Raw genomic sequence first — 16,933 nt, 5'->3', positions numbered from 1 at the left:
AACGTGCCGAGCGTCTCCGTTAGGACCGTTTGCCAGGTCCAGAGAGCTCCAAAATGCTCCTAAAAAAAAAACAACCAATTCTGACAGTCCACCCTGACATGCACTGATGAAAACTACTTTCACAATGAAAGCACATTACCTTTCTCCGTAAAACCCTGCAAACAAAAACTGCCACGTTCAGCGCCAATTTAGGACATGCAAGGTTTCGTAAAAATAATCGTAAAGCAGCTCCTGCCCGGCTCACTTTAAACGTGTCTGCGAATCCAAAGCGTCTTCTTCACGCACTTTTCAGACGTCCACATCACTGTTGGAGTTCGATGGCAGCAAATTGATGCATGAACAGTTTCTTTCAGCATTCTGGCGTTCATTCATCGTCCCTGATGCCCTTAAGCAATCAACTCAACGAAAAAAACTTTAGTTTTCCACCGAATTTCGGATTTCGTCGATCAACAGTAACCGTGAACGGTTTGTTTCTCTTTTCTTTACACTATCCTCCCATCACAGCCAGGCACGGTCATTAACATCAAAATAAATAATTCGTCCCAAAAGGCGTCGGCAATGTCAGCCACAGTCCGCCAACAGCGCCTGTCTGCCAACTGTCAGCTCCACCACGCCGTCCCCGCCAGTGCCGAAGGAAAACTTCCGCGAGGCAAAAACATAAAAACATGCACACACACACACACGCCCACAAAACATATGAAATAATAATCGACCGAATCATGCAATCCCTAACCGGTGTGCGGCTGGTAGCGGAATAAATAAACGCCACACAAAACAAAATAAAACTAAGCAACACACACACGCATTGGCATTGAAAAGATGCAACGTCAGCATTGCTGGGCGATTGTTGGTTGGGTACGGTTGCCGACCACTGCCTGTTGGCCCATGCCGTTCGACAGCAAATTACCAACGGGTCGTGCCTAATTGCGTGCGAATGGGAAATCGTTCACATGGCGGAAGCGACTGCGCGGGCCTGTGCACTGTGGCACTGTTCCCAAACGCACTCACTCACATCCTCCCCGTCTGGTACGGAGCAGCTGCGTCGGATGCACCTTCAGCAAACTGTCAAAACGTTGCAACTACTTCGTGTGCATAATTAGCGGGCACGTTTGGCGGTGGCTTCATTAGCGGTCGCTTTACGGTACTTAATAACTGGACGCCGCCAAGATGCGTGCTTGTCTGGATGAGAAGATCCCACACACACACACACTCCACACACGATTCGGCAAACCGTCCGCCCTCCAGCCGGAAAAGGTCAACCGCGTCTAGAGGAACCGGCCTGAAGAGGTCACGTCGGCTGGGAAACTACCACAGACCCTTAAAATCCCCCAATGATGTGGCCAATTTTGCTCGCCCGTTATTTGCCCGCACGGCAGGGATTTTCGCTACCAGCCGGCAAGACAATTGGCACAACGCGCCTAGCTCGGTTGAGATCGTTTAACCATTTTCTTTCCCAGCCGTGAGTCAGCGTAACAACAGCAAAAAAGCCCCGCATTCCGCTATGGTGGGTAAAAGTCGAACCGGCAAATTGAAATTATAATCCCCCCCGAATGGCCATGCCGTGCGCCTTCGCTTCAATCGGTGGCGGTCGGGTCCGTTGCACAATTGCCAAAAACTCATTTCGCGCGCCCATTTCATCTGCTTTTGGGTGAACTCTGTGAGCTGAGTCGACGAACGAACCAAAAGTGAAATGTGGTTCAATGCTGCATGTAGTATTAGCGAGGCGCAGAGCACAACGGTCGCGCACCGGAGGTACGAAACTGCAGACGCGCACACCGCACGCCGCAAGAGACCTTGAAGGTGGCAATTATTAATACTTTGCAGACAGATGAGCTCAAATTGCCGCCAATTTGTACAACCAATGCTTCGCCACACGACCGTTGAGCTGCACTCAAAATCTGAACTTCTGAATCTGAACAAAATCTGAAGCAAAACAAAAAAAAACAGTTGCATTTGGAGTTGTTTTCTACACCCCCGTTTTCGTAGCGTGTGTTCATGTTGAATTTTCATTTCGAAGAAAAACAAATTATAAATGTATCGCAGCTGTTGAAAGGTGAACGTCACCCACCGATTTGTCACCCTGCCCGCGACACGCTTAATTGATCCGCGGGGAATACATTTCCGGCATTACCCGTGCAGCCACCCAATGCGCCGATGCTTGTCAAACAACGCACCAACAACATGGGCCTGAAACGGGTCGGCCCACATGCAAAGGGGTTCCTTCACGTTGTTGCACCAATGGTAGCAGCTGCCGCCGCTAATAAAGACGCATGCATACGCACTCCGTTCCAGCAGTACACTTCTGGCGATCCACAATGCGCCTACGACCGTTCGACGACGGCTTCTAATCGGCACATATTTCATCCCCCAAAAATTGGCAGCACCTTAAAAGCGTGCACGCGGTTAACGACACGGGGTTTTGTTTTCTAACCCGGGGCCGCCCCGATTTTAACCGAGAATTTGGCACCAGTTGTTTTACTGTGTTTTACTGCCCTCCCCCCTTGCGCTGTACAAGGTTCCCATTCCGGGCGAAGTTTATGAACCGGTACGGAGCACATAAAAGTGAAGATAAATTGCCAATATATCATGGCTGGTGAGGGGTTTTAAGCGAGAACAACATCATCATCATCACCGTGCCGAGCCCGTCAACAAGCAGGGCGCAATCGAGAACGAGCAGCAGTGGCCACGTGAACGAACTCCACTCCACAGAACACGAACAACGCACCGGGCCCAGTTTGATGGGAAGAAGCACGTGTCGTTACACCGTGAAGAATGAAAAAAAAGAAGCACTTCAAAACTGAATGAGTTCTTAAGGGCGCTTCCCATGCTACGTACGGTCGTTCCGGCATTCTTTTCCCCGGCGAACAAAAATTGTATGAGCTGCATTTGCTTCCACCCCTATCCACGCGCTCTTCAGGTGTGAGTTCTTTCACTTCATGTTGCGCTCCGGTGAGCCCGGCATACCGGCAAACACATCGAATGTCACGTTACGGAATCGAAATGAACCTCCGAAGGGCTGGCTCTCGCCAACACTCAGTTTCCCATGACTTACGAGCAATCACGAGTGCGCTCTCGCGATCACGACCATTTCGAACAGTCGCTGTCCGCCATCCGGTTTCATCAGCGATCACAAAAACACACCCACACACCCGACCATTCGGAAGTTTTGGGGGGATGGAACATTTCCTTCCCGATCCCGTCCCGTGTAGAAGGGTATGGGAGACACGCCAACAAACGAAAGCCTTGCTGTTGTGACGTTACAAGCGACTGCGCTTCAAAACAAGCCAGACAAACGTAAGGTTTGGCTTCTACAGTGTCAATCTTACTGTTTTTTTTTACCCCGCTTTAGTCATTTTTCTTTCTTTTGCTTTCCTGCCCCGCGCGACAGCTTTCTTCCAAACAGTTGGGATGGTTCAGTCAATGGATCGATTCACTTGCATTCCCGGGAACGGGATTTCTCTTTCGTTCGGTAAAGTGCATCGAAGCGATCGCGACCAAGCCTTCGCGCTGATCGTGTGTCTACCCCCGTGTTGGATCAATGGACACGGGCGGGAAGCAACTTTCGATCTCACACCCATCGCATCGCAAGTGAGAAGATTGATTTTGTTGTGGGCTCTTTGTTTTTTCGCTTCCTCTTCGATCTTTCCCCAAAAGAAACGGCACCACGCGAAATGCCGATGTGATATGATCGGCGCTAATGGAGTGTCCACTAAACACGATGCCACCGATGCCGGCAGATTAATCTTCAAATGTATTCAAACTCCCAAAAGCAAGAGGTAGAGAGGCTGTTGATTCTCGCTTCCTTGTCTTCCTTCCTTAAAAACAAACGTGTTACATAAGCTTCCAGCGTCGGGTTAATGGATTGCTGGAACGGCACACGGTTATTGGATCATTAGTAGGCAACATGTAAACGATTCCTCAAGTGATAGAGAAGGTTTTTATTTTTCAAATCGTCTGTAATTTAGTTGCGAATGTTACAGGTTAATCCTAGTCAAAGTTTGGTATACATATTTAAACAATGACCAAAATGTGTAAAAAAAAGTAATCCTTTTTTTAAGATCCTTCCTCAATGTTTCTTTTTTTAAATATAAAACTGCACTAACGAATAATCCAAGCGCACAACAATTCATTTTCCCTACTCGTTCATCCCGTAAAGTATCGGGCTGAAAAATACCAGCCATTTCCCAGCTCCCCGACAAAAGAGCAGCACGAAAAGTAATCTAAACCATGAAATGAAAGCACCCCGGAACCGGATTGGTATGGGCTGGCGATGAAAAACACGCCGAACCAACCAGCGCTGCTAGTCTGCGGTGTCTAGTGTACCCTCGTTCCAAGCGGTGACAACCGCCAAAGAGGTCAACCATGCTAACCACGTGCCACGTACACCATTACAACCATGAAAGCGACGGGAAATTGACAAACACCGCTCGTACTATTATGTCCTGTCAGCAAGGTTCCTGTCGCTGTCCACTGGGACACTGCATCGCCAGAAGCAGCAAACCACTGTCAGTGTTTCGTGCGTAACATCGATAACGACGTGTATGTGTTTTTGGGTACACGGGGGGGCACTTTATCTAGCGTTTGTTATCTACAGAATGGAAAAAAGCGACATTTTCGCTATGATTCGCAAGCTATATTTTATTTTGTTTAATTCAAAAGGTGTCAGATGCACCCCTAATAACGTTGTTGCGCATAGCTTAATTTACTTTGAGCGAAATTATGAACTACAAAATCGATTAGCCTCATACAAAAACTACCGATTGTTCAAAGCTACCCTTAGCTAGCTAGCTAAGGAAATTTGTTGTAATGCTTTGTCCTAAACCGTAGCTAAAAAACAGAAAAATCGCTAATCCGTCAAATTGTTAAATGTTTTCAAGCTTCCGAAGGAATGTCGGACAACCGGACAAGCTAAATAAGCGCTGCTGTACGCTTTGATGGAGATGAATGTAAACCAGTCAACCATATTTTTCTTTCATTTGGGTACAGTCAACACACTGCGTCTAGTTCTGTCATTCGGGTGGCAGTGAAGTGTTGGAACTGTGGAAAAAACAGTCCAAAATACATCCCTACCGGTTACATCTGACAACTGACTCCCGTTGCAAGTAACCAGCAAACAGTAAAACAACACTGGCAAACACGCATCGAAACCTCTCGTAGCAAGCAGAAACACTAGAAAATCTACCAGCATAAAAGTAGCCTATAATTTTCACTGGAAAGCTGCTGAAATCGATCCACTAATTGACAACCGGCCGGCCACTCGCGGAACGGTCGAAAACACCGGAACTTCGCTCGCTTCCAACCAGTGGACCAGCACAACAGCCCGGGCTGTGTCTATGCTTGCGGCCATGATTGATTGAGCGAATGGAGCGAAATGCACACACACTGTGGCCTTCCTCCGGATGCTTGTGTTTGCATTCGGCCTAACGCGGCCCGTACGCGAGGCGAACCGGAGCGTACGAAGACGGCAACAGCACCCGTCATAAACGGGAAACTGGAGTGACTACCGGAGATTAGCGGTGCACTGTTTTCCCTCTCCCCCCCAGCACAGATCGATTAATTAAGCCTGAACGGTTTTAATAAACACACACTACGCAAATGGTTCTTTTTTTTTTTGCTTTTCAAACTAACTTCATAACACATCCTACCGCCCAGGGGGAAAATACCATCCGAATGCCGTGATAGAGCACGCGCGCAGTGAAACTAGCGAGTTTTAGCGTTCCAGTTTGTCGCGCTCTTGGAGAGATCTCCAATCAGGTGGAAACGGAACGAATGCTACCACGTTTACCGGTTGACTTCGTTAGAGACAAAACGCAACTCTTAACGACTGTTGAAAGTCCTCTCTGGCGAATGCTCCTTTCGAGTACATCGTTCCGAGGGGGGGGGGGTGGAAAGATAACCCTCAAACCCTACCCGAACTCAAGAAGAACAGTTCATCAACCGCAACAAAACCTCGATAAAAGTGTGTTTGATTTCACCCACCTCCCCTCGTTTTCGGTCGTGACAAATGGTACTGAAATTTCACGCTCGCTCACTCGCTCGCAGACTTGCAGAAACGATGGTGACTGTTTTAATTATGCAAAATTCTTAGCACAAACACTTAAGAATGACGAGCGGCAATTGAAGAGCGCTGAAACACTGAAGCGTCGTGATCAACGCTCTATACACGGTTTGGGTTTGCAGTGAAGCAATACTTCGAATGCGCTGATGTTCTGAGGCAAACCCCTTCAGTTTAGTTGATAAGTTTGTGCGCAAGTCTCTTCACGGCCAACTCAATACAAACGTAAGCACCATCACAGCTTCACCTTTCCCAAGTTCTAGCAACTTATCCACAACTCCGCAGAGCATCCAGCATTAATTGTTGCCACCAAAGGGCACTCAAGAATATGCGCCCGTAACGAGGAGAGGGACCTTTTAAGTTCGCCATGCTCACCGGTGCGGCAACGCAGAATCGGCCCATCGGTTTGGCGACTCGTGCAGCAGTCGCACAAACGCTGCAGTTCTTCACAAACCGCTCCGCCGTGGCCTCATTTGGGTTTGATTCTTTCGTTTTGTGGTTTCAAAATCATCTTAAAATTCGAGACGAGAAGAAAACTGCAACACCGAAATAGCCGACCGGCGGTTGGCGGTTTCTTCGGCCCTCGGTGTTCACGCCACGCCAAAAAAAAGGGAGGTAGAAGTTGTTTCGATGGCACGTCAAACGGGAAATTATCTCATTTCGGGTCGTCACACAGTTTGCGACACAGCGCAGCAAAGTTCTGTGCTTGCTCTGTGGCGGAGAGTGATTGTGGCACAAGAAGAACTCATCAACGAGCGACTCGTTTGCAACATCGCACCAAATTAGACGCGACCGCGAGTCGTGGGGTCTGCGAAATGTGCAGAAGTAATTAACCCGCGGTGGAGAGAAATTAAAGACTGCCACTCGCTGCGCTTTAAAACGTACATCGAGCGAATGGTGGAATGTCAGTGTCAGTGTGAAGCCATTCTACTCTCCCGGGATGGAAATCGTCATTATTCTCATTACCTAACGATCATGATCACCGATGGAGCTGCTTCCCGGAATCTCCCGCGGCACGAAATACGAAATACGCTGCAAGCTTAACGAAGGAAAGTGCAAAAACTTTACACATCACTTTACCCGTATTTGATGCGCCGTGTTTTTTTTACCCCGGCAGTCCCCGCTCAATTTGATGGGGAAATTAACTTTCCATTGGTTGGGGAACAGGCAGAAAATAAAGCACCAAAGTGAAGAGAGAGAAAAATGGCAACCCGTGCCAGCAGGTTGTAGCTTTTACACCCGGCACGTGGCAGGAACGCAGCAACGTCAAAAATGGTGAACGAAACGTGCCTCACCAGGGGAGTTCGGGAAATGCAATTTTGCAATTCTTTTCACCCAAAAACGTTTCCACCCGGCGAGTTTATTTTTCTGAAAAACTTCTCCTTCCTCTCGTTACACAAACTGGCTGACTAGTAAAGTCGATTTTCCATCCCAGTGTGAGTCGGCTGCTCATCTTGGGACATAGGATGCCCACACGGCACAGCGTCCCGTCACAAGAAGTAATGATTTGGAGCCACAAAGCAACGCAGTCTCTCGCGACAACCGAAAAGGTATGTCCACTGGCAAACACTTCCCACTCACAACAGCTGCAAAGCTTACTGTCCCGTCTTGGCACGGCCCGACCAAAGGACCACCCGTTTCCGAGCGGAAAGGGGCTCGGGGCAGTACGACGCTTGGCGAACGCTTCGGGAACTTCGATGAACAAGCAAGTGAAAAATCCATTTCGCCAACAGCGCGCCACAATGAAATATTCAACAACAGATCTGCAACCAGCACTCGAACCGGCAGCTACGCTGGGGCCAAGCAGCATTTCGTCCATCTTCGGGTATGGCTTTTCATTTTCAGTTTTTCTTCGGTTCTTGACTTCACTTCACTTGACTCGCGCTGCAGGATTCCAGTACGATGCTGCACGGACGTTACGCGGGAGTCATCATTCTTGGGCAACATTTATTGCGCTCACTTAAGATGTCTTAATTGGAGTGTACTTTTCCTCCGGATCGGACTTTTATTCAACCAAACACGGACATCAGCCCGCGCGCACAGTGCTGCAGTACTCTCCCTCTCTCTCTCTCTCTCTTAAATCGGCAAAGGAAAATGGCATCCGAACGTGCTGCTCTGCCCTCAAGAGCCGACGTGGCTAAATATTTAAAGCTTTCCTGGTTGCTTTTTACTCCATTTGGGGCCTCGTGCCAATGCTCGTACAGACGGACGGCAGCGTACAGGCCATGCTGCACGGGCCAGCGCGGGTAGGATAAAGTTCCATAAAGTTGATTGAAAACTTCCGACACTGTGGCCGGAAGTGAAAAACTTCGGACGGAGGATAGTCCTCGTCTCTCGGACCCGCGCCGGAAAGAAATGCAATATTCAATATGACAACAAATCGGATACAATTATTTCCTCGCCGGGAACGGGAACAGGCAAACACGGACAAACTTCTGCACCGTTCTAGCGCAGCATGTTCGTGAGCGGTTCTACCATTAAGCTCGGCGGAGATGGACACTGGACGTTCGAGCGACACGTGCAGCTCCCGTCCAGTTCACGCTTGTCTTATCGGACAGGTTGACCTTCGGAGCGCTTTTCGGTAACGTGCTGCACCGTGTCTGTGAAGCGCACTTCACTCAATAAAGTCAAAAGTCGAAGCTTTTGACTAGCTAAACGACTGTGACTGTGGCGGTAGGATGGCAAAGTTTGATCTATTGCCGGGGCCAGGTCCGAGCGCCCGTACACAACACCGTCCGTCGGCAGCAGAGGCGGGTCGGATGTACCCGTACTGTGCTGAATAATCTATTTCGTTGAACATTCCCTAACCTGGGCTGAACTTTGGGAAAGTTTTTGGAGTTGAATATGGGCAAAAGCACTTCATTGTTTACATTCTACGTTCAATTTTATCAAATCAAAGCGATTTTGGAGCAGCAACTATGCTCGCCATGTCTAAGCGGTCAAAAGCAGACGATCTATCTCTGGCATCTAGGTACGGATGCCGTATTTATAGGGTCATTAACTTATCGGCACATTTAAGTGCAGTGCGTTAAGTCACACTCCCCCTGCATCGGTACACACGTCCAGAACCTATAAGAAGATAGGATTTTACATCCCAAACATATTGACACCTTTGGGATGATGTTTAGTTAATCTTGTCCAATGCATCTTTTGGAAGTGACATGTTCAGTGGCTTGTCGGCTACCTTCCCATCCAGTTGTTAAATCCAAATGGAAGTGCAATGACACTGGCCACTTCCCTTAACTGGAAGGTGAAAACCATTTGTCCAAAGCGTCCAATACACACCTTCCAACACGCGTTTCGGAGCCGCGGTCTTTGCTGTCCAGCCGAAACCGCGTGCCATCGTTCTGGGTGGGGGACCGGTTTTTGGGCCTACGGGACTCAACCATCCAACCAGCCCACAACGCATGACCACTAATTTATCGCACCGAGCGACCAAAATCGAGCGTCTTGCCCACTTCCGCCCCTCGCAGGGCGAAAAGCACCGAACCGGATAGGGCACCGAAAACTTCGAACAAAGCGTACCTGCGAATAATGCAACACACACACACACACACACCGCGGACCGCAATTATGCTTGTATGTGCGCGTTTGCTCGAGCCGCTAGCACATGCTCACCCCAAAAGGTTCAACGATCTGACCCGCCCGGCCGAAACAAAAGCACCAGAAAACGAACGAACCAAAAATAAAAGTTCGACTAACGCACCAAAACTACTGTGGCTCTTCTTCACGCGTAATTTGTTCGTCTGAGCTTTGCGGAACTGAACACAAACACACGCACAAAAAAAAACATGGTGGTGCTAGCATAATTTGCCGTTCGATGCAGGTTCGAAAGCAGAGCAGGAAACACAAACACGACAGAACGCCGTACAAAGAGAGCGAAAAAAGCAGAGAAGATTCAACCGTGTGCCTCCCCGAAAAGAGTGCGCCCCGATGGAGCAGCCGGCGATGGACAGGATGACCGATGGGAATGGAAGTAAAGGGACGAATCAAGGGACAGTGCAACAGCGGGGGACGGGGGAGACCGTGATCGAAAACATGTTTTACCAAAAAACAAATAAATAATTTTTCACAGGCAAGGAAAGAAAGAGCAGCACGCAAAATCATAAAGAACAACATACGGCAAACAGCTTGAGAGGAAACTGTTTTTCATACCATATTCATTACCCCCATGGCAGTGAAATTAAAATAGAAAAAGCCACTTCATGAAAGAGATCGTGCTAAAAAGTATGATTTTTATACCGTATATTGCAACATTTTAGTTCAAATACTAATTAAACCCGCTAAAACAAACAAATCTTTCAGCCACCAGTGGCTGCTTTACTTTCACCTCACACCTGATAAAACGTGCGAAGCACATCAAACAAAACTCTCCCGCAATCGCCCCTGTTCCTTCGATTTTCCCATTCCATTCCATTCCATTCCATTCGTCCCTGTCTGCCGTTCAACCCCTACCGTACCGTTAGCAGGAAGGCTACCGCCCTTGGGCTCCAAACGATCACAGTGATGCGAGCAATCCCCGGGAACCACTTGTTGATTCACCTCGTGGCAGATTTTTCTCCCTGCGCTGGATAGACGTTCCGGCATGCCGGGGGTGCAGTGTACTACCCAAACCAGCTGGTTGAGGGTGGTCATGGAGTGCTGCTGCCACTGGTTTTTGCTTTTCATCTGCTAAGAAAACCCCTTTTAGTGGTAGTGATTGGAATCTTTTCTTTGCTCACGGGGCTTTCACTGGGAGGGACAGGTATTTTCCGGGAAATGAGAGAGAAATAACCCAAACCCTGTCACCTGAGCATTAATTGTGTGTGTGTGAGTGCAAGTGTGTTAGTTTATAACACTTGTCCCAGCGCAGTCGGTTCATTTTGCTGAGCACAACAGCACAAAGGTCCTTTCCTTCCTGGCGGGTCCACTGCACTGAGAGGCAACAAGAACCCGCCGACGAGAAAGAAACGGTTAACTCACACACTCAACCTCGACGCCGTGCGCCATTATGCTCCATTACCGTGGGGGGGGAGGGGGGGAGTAGGGTTAATTAAAAATGTAATGCGATAATTGTTCACTCCATACGTACGCCAGCACAGGCAGGACGATCAACTCTTCCGTACCTTGTGATGTCCAGCACTCTCTCCCTCTCAGCGCTGTCCTGTTGTTAGTCTGCGCCTTTTGATCTGCTGCGATGTTGACGTTCGGTTCGTTCCACACCCCGGTGGGGAAAGGGTCTTTCGGATTCGAACGGGGTTGGCTCACTTCCAGCCGGTAGTTGACGGGCGGATCAGAATCAGGTTTACTAAAAATGCAGTTTTCCACCCGGCACAAGGCTTCCCGGCACACTATGTTGTGGCACACTGAGCTCGCTTTGCTCGCTTTACACTCTCACTTGCACTTCGTTTCTTTCAACAATCAGCATTCAACACAGCTCATAATCACACTGAACACACGGCGGGGGAAAACACACTAACAGGACAATGGACGATCGTGTCCTGCACGGATAGCAAAACAAGAAGCATTTCACACGGTCACGAAACCACGCACACTGCAGCAACTGGAAAAACGAGAAACAATTAAACACAACTACACCCAAACTATGCGCACTCTTTCGGTGCTCGGGCCACAGGATGGAACGCCTTTCTCCTGCCGCACGAAAGGTGGGTGGAATCAGTGCAATTCGATCGAAGGTGAGCTACACGTTTGCTTGCAATTTTTATGCTTTATCAACTCCCACAGGAATACAACAACGAAAAACACCCCCCGAGACGATCGACGGCGAAGGGGGAAATTAGCAACAACCAACCAACGAGTGGTTGGGTCGAGAAAAACCGGTTTTCCCTACTGGAACTGTCTCGGGCTAAAAGCCGCGACTCCCCCATGCGCCTACGAAACGAAGCACAGCTACAATCCGGTTTCCGGTTCAAAATTGCACATTACACACTCGCTTGCACTGTGTGCGCCAGCAGCAGCCAGAGATGTTGCTTGCGTTGCAGATTTTTCCAAAACTTCATCGTACGAAACGGGGAGTTTAACATGCGATCATCGTTATCAGCCAACAGCCCTTCCCTTTGCGACGAAGGGCGATTATGATGTTTGTGTTCGGATTTTAGCGCTTCTTCCTTCGCAGTGTGTACGCATCGCAGCGTTATGTGCCCCGGCGTGGAACTCTCACCAATACACACGATTGCTTGGGAGCGCGATATATATCGGGAACCGTACAAAGCATAAATCGAACCATCGCCACAAACACACCTTCACGGAAGATCTTCACCAAGGTGAGCTTCTTCGGCGGCGGGGATAAACCGGATCCACACAAAAATTACTAGCTACCTTCGCCCGTCGATCGAGATCTCCACTCCGTTGGCGCAAGAAAGCAAGCTTTTAACTGCCACTGCCACCCTGATTCGAGTTTCCCCTTTCACGATCGTTTCCTTTACTTGGGGAAACTTTAGCGACAGAGCTGAAGAAGTGGTGAGAGAACAACATATGTTTGTTTGTTGTTTTATTCGATACTCTCTTAATGGTTATTTAAAACATGAAAACAAACGCAATACCTAGCGATACACTCAAAGCACACCTTACACCACACAAAAATGCATATTTTTCTCGTTCACGCTTGCAAAACCACAATCACACAAAGCATGCTTTCAATCGCTACGACGAACGACAAACGCCCCACGCTCAAAACACATTCGCCACCAAGTTCCGAAACTCGTGCGGCTGCTTTAAAAAAACACACACACACAGCGCGTTGTTTCGCTTGCGAACGGGCAGACCGACGGCAACCTTCCCTGGCGGTTGTTTTACGTAGACTGAACGCGCATTTCTTCATGCACTGGCGAAAGGCTCAAGCCGCCGAACGGAATGCACCGGCGTGGCCGCACCACGCGCTTTTGGGCCCGCGGAGAGAGCAGCGCGATGAACGCGCGATGAACGGAACCGTGTTCCGTTCGGCCAAGGCACGCGCACTCGGGCTGCACGACGCTGGAAAGCGTGAACGAACGCTGACTGCACCACCGGCCAACACGTTTGTTAGAGTATTTGAATTGGTTTAATTTTAAACAATATATTTGCTAAATTATTTTGCACAGGAAAAAATTATCCTTTGAAGGTAATAAACTGTAACTAAATTCTATCAAGTTTAAACTAAATATTACGGCCTTTTAAGATCATCATTGGGTTAATAATGCATTTGCAAGGTGCTTCAAACAAGCATTTCCATATTCCATTAAATGAACGAGGAAAGCAAAGTCTACTTTCATCTGAAGAACAACATAAATGATATTACATATTAATTAAAAAATGAATTAAACTATAAACCATTCATAAAATAGTTAATATAAAGAAGTAATCAACAAAATAAAACAGAAAACATTGGGTACAAATGAATCAAAATCATGGTTTGAAATCGAAATGAACAGAAATGAACGCGAGAGTCACAAAACACACGCAAAGCCAGAGAGCGAGAGAACACGCGTTCATGCCCGAACCGCCGAAGCCGAACGTGCAGAGACCGACCGCCAGCACCGGCACATAAATACGCCGGCTCTCGATACGCACCAACACACAGAAGGCAGGGTGGGTTATGCTTTCTCGGTGAGCATACAGCAGGCGAGGCAGAAAAGGGTTAATGCTACAACAACGCGGCGCTCCCGATCAAAGCATAACTCTTTGAACAGATGCGATAAACGGGGTTTCACTGTGTATTTTTAGCGACATCGAAGATAAGATAATGGTTTTGGGTAAAGGTAAAGGTAAGGTATAGATGATTGAAAATGTGGGTTTATGATTGAGATTGATCATTTTAAACATACTAAACAAATGCGGCGCAAAAGGACAAACTTTTATACTGGATGATTTGATGAAATTGAATAGTGATGTTTCATTTTTACTACACGAGTATCATTTCCTCTACTGCAATAATCCAGTATCTCTGCAGTATATAAGCGTACAGCAATATTGTTTCTTCTTCGCTTGGTTTTTCTTTTTTGCGAGTGCCTCACTATCGACAACGAACCGAGATTAATTGATAGGCCTCGTGGGTACGAATATCGGATCGAGTAAAGCGCAACTTCGTGAGAGCTTGCAGCCTTCACGCCTCGTGCACGCCGCACTGTTAATGATCCACCGTTCGAAAGACACTCCGGCGATATCGGCACACACGGGCCAGTGGTGGCGGGCAGGAGGTGCGGTGCGCTAGACAGCGGAACATTTCGATCGAAGGGATGGAAATAAAATACGGACCCGTGAAACCGAATCATGGTAAGGATTCCTCCTCGCCCAACCCACCCGACCGAAGCTGAACTTTCGAACCGTCCCGCACCTTTCTTACGAATTACGAAACTTCAGCTTCTCTCCCCCTGAACTTTCCCCCCCCCCCCCCAGCGGTATTATCGGCGGCACCATTTGATTGACAGCGCAGCAGCGTTTGCAGCAAGATGAGCGAAAGTTAACGCGCCACCGTAAAAGTGCTCCAGAAACTTTGACATTCTATCACCGATTTTTGATCGATCGCGACCGCGCGTCCACGGTAGCGGAATCGTATCGGAAAGTGTGTTCGGTTTGGTTGACCCCAAAAAAAAAGAGGGAGCGATATGTCGGGGAGGGGTTGGGTTGCCGGTGGTGGGGAGCAAAAAATCACGCATTAATTCGATGAGCTGTGAGGAATGAATGAAATTGCAAAACGCAGCTTTCAGAATTGATGAGGCCATTCAGCCTGAAGGGGCGGGGAGTGCCCTCGGCTTCCCCCATTTCGATACTTAATGGAATGTCGGAGTATTATTCGTTCTTTTCTCTTCTTTGGGATGAAGCACGTCTCGGGCGGTTTTGAAATGAAATGGAGCTGCGTCCTTCGCGGTGGTTTTTTTTTGTGTGTTTATTTTGCATGATTCGGTGATGGCAAATGATGCCTATTTGCATTTTCTTTTTATGAGTGGTAAATGAGGGGCCAACAGTGAAGATTGGGTTCATTTCATTTACTTAATTGGAAACAGCGAGGATGCTATTATTGGGGAGAGGAGCAGAAGCTCCGATTTCTGAGAAAATTTAGGTAAAATTATAACCCAATTGATCGAAGGAATCGAACCCATCAAATCGGCAATCCGAAGGGTAATGATAGAACTCAACTCAAAAGGACAATTTCAGCTTTTGTTGCGCTAAATATGTAATTATGTTTAGGTGCTACAGAACAAAAAGACTCCAAACATAGCTTCATCACGCTATTGTTTTACCGAAAATGTTTAACATCATTTCGCTGCCACAAAAGCACCAAATTTCAGCGGGTTAAGGAAAGTGTGTTTACCCAGCAGACCCAAACCACAATTTGGCGGACCGAATCCGCCAACGCTGAATAAAACATACGCATACGCCGGGTAGAGTGGAGGTAATTTCAAGACTCAAAACAAACCGTACGTTGCTGGATGCTGTGTATTTGTCCTCCACGTCCGTCCATCTAAATTTTCTTCGCCTCACAGTCACAAACACACAAAGGCCGGCTGTGTGGCAGATCAAAATGGAAAACCCTTACCTTTCGTTTCACCTGGAGGACGCGCCTATTTGTTCAGGCACGGGGGCCACGGGTTGATTAATTGCTCAAATGATGTCGCGAGCCGTGTTTTCAACCCACCTCGACATGGTGGTTCCGACAGCGATCTCCGACCTTCTTACACCATCCAACTACAACAAGGGCGAAAAAAATGGAGATTGTGAAGAATGAAAATAAAAGTAAAGTTAAACGAAGGTTAAAAAGAGGTGTAACTGCACTAGCGCCAACGTTTGTTAGCATCCAATCTTTCGTACATCAAAATTCGCCCTCTGTTTTTATTTCCCATCTTGATGGCTTCATATTTTACCAACTCACTGCCACTACGGTAACTCCAACAAACACACACACACACACACACACACAGGGGAAATGTACCGTATGAAACACTGTGCCCCCCTGCCATTTGATTACATATTCCATTGCAATGTAAAATCTCACCACTATGCCTTACACTTGGTTTGATCGAATCGCGTTCCCAAAACATCACAACCGGCCAAATTCTTCCACCACAGCATACGATACGTGCCCGACGACCCGCTGCCAACCGCGCGACCTGTTGATTTGACAGCTGCGTTGCTGTGCAAGGCAGCAAACAGCGACCAGGGTTCCGCGCCTACTGCGACGCTGTCATCACCAGGTTGCCATCAAACCCTTCTGCCGGCTATGCACACACACACACACACACACGCCCCTTTTGTATAAAGCCCTTGAAATTGGATCGTTATTGTTGGACCCCTTCCTGCCCTTTCTTCCGGTTTGGCCAACCACAACCCAGCAGCAAAACTCCAGCCCTGCTCTGCCATCCTTGCAGAATTGCTGTCAGGATCACCGTGCCGCTGTCGCCGGTAACAACCTCGGTCGCCTCTAGGCTTCTGTTAATTACAGTGATCGTTAATCCTGCCATTGTTAAACCTTTTTGCGAACGAGCAATCAGCAGAAGGAAGAAAAAAAACATCCAACAAGGATCTCAACCACTCAGCCTCACTCACCAGATTGCGAGGGAAATGGCAGCAGCGAAGCAGAAAGAGTGACAGAGATGGAAGAAAAACACTACAAACGCTATACACCAACCGTCCGGAGAACACACAAATCAAGGGGGAAGAATCACAAGGAGGAAATACGGGGTAAGGGGAAGATATAAATATTTGCTCCTGTCATCGAGCCTCGTCATCGTCCTTTTTCTTTTTGCTCAACCAGAGATGAATATCGCTTTAATTACACTTTTGTCGCTGCACGGCCGAAGAGAGGGCATACAAACTGGCTCAGAACCGGTGCTGAATGTTTGGCTCATTGGAAAAACAAGAGAGCGATACCCCTGTATACCCGTAACCGTGCCGGGGATGCGC

The 16,933-nt window shown here is 48.1% G+C and overlaps 1 protein-coding gene across 1 annotated transcript in view; it reads right to left on the bottom strand.

Annotated features, from left to right (window-relative positions):
- LOC120900388 overlaps positions 1-12,855 on the bottom strand; it is a 108,496-nt gene extending 95,641 nt beyond the window's left edge. Inside the window, exons 1-2 of the mRNA XM_040307330.1 lie at positions 12,598-12,855; positions 11,161-11,597 (exon numbers count right to left, since the gene is read on the bottom strand). The gene's annotated coding sequence lies outside the window, so the exon portion shown is untranslated. The remainder of the gene's footprint in view (positions 1-11,160; positions 11,598-12,597) is intronic.
- Between the last annotated feature and the right edge of the window lie 4,078 nt (positions 12,856-16,933).

Source organism: Anopheles arabiensis, chromosome 2 (genome assembly GCF_016920715.1).
Source record: "Anopheles arabiensis isolate DONGOLA chromosome 2, AaraD3, whole genome shotgun sequence".
In the NCBI taxonomy this organism is placed as follows: Eukaryota; Metazoa; Arthropoda; class Insecta; order Diptera; family Culicidae; genus Anopheles; species Anopheles arabiensis.
Note: the sequence above shows the minus strand (reverse complement) of the source record. Positions and strands in the feature narration are given on the sequence as shown.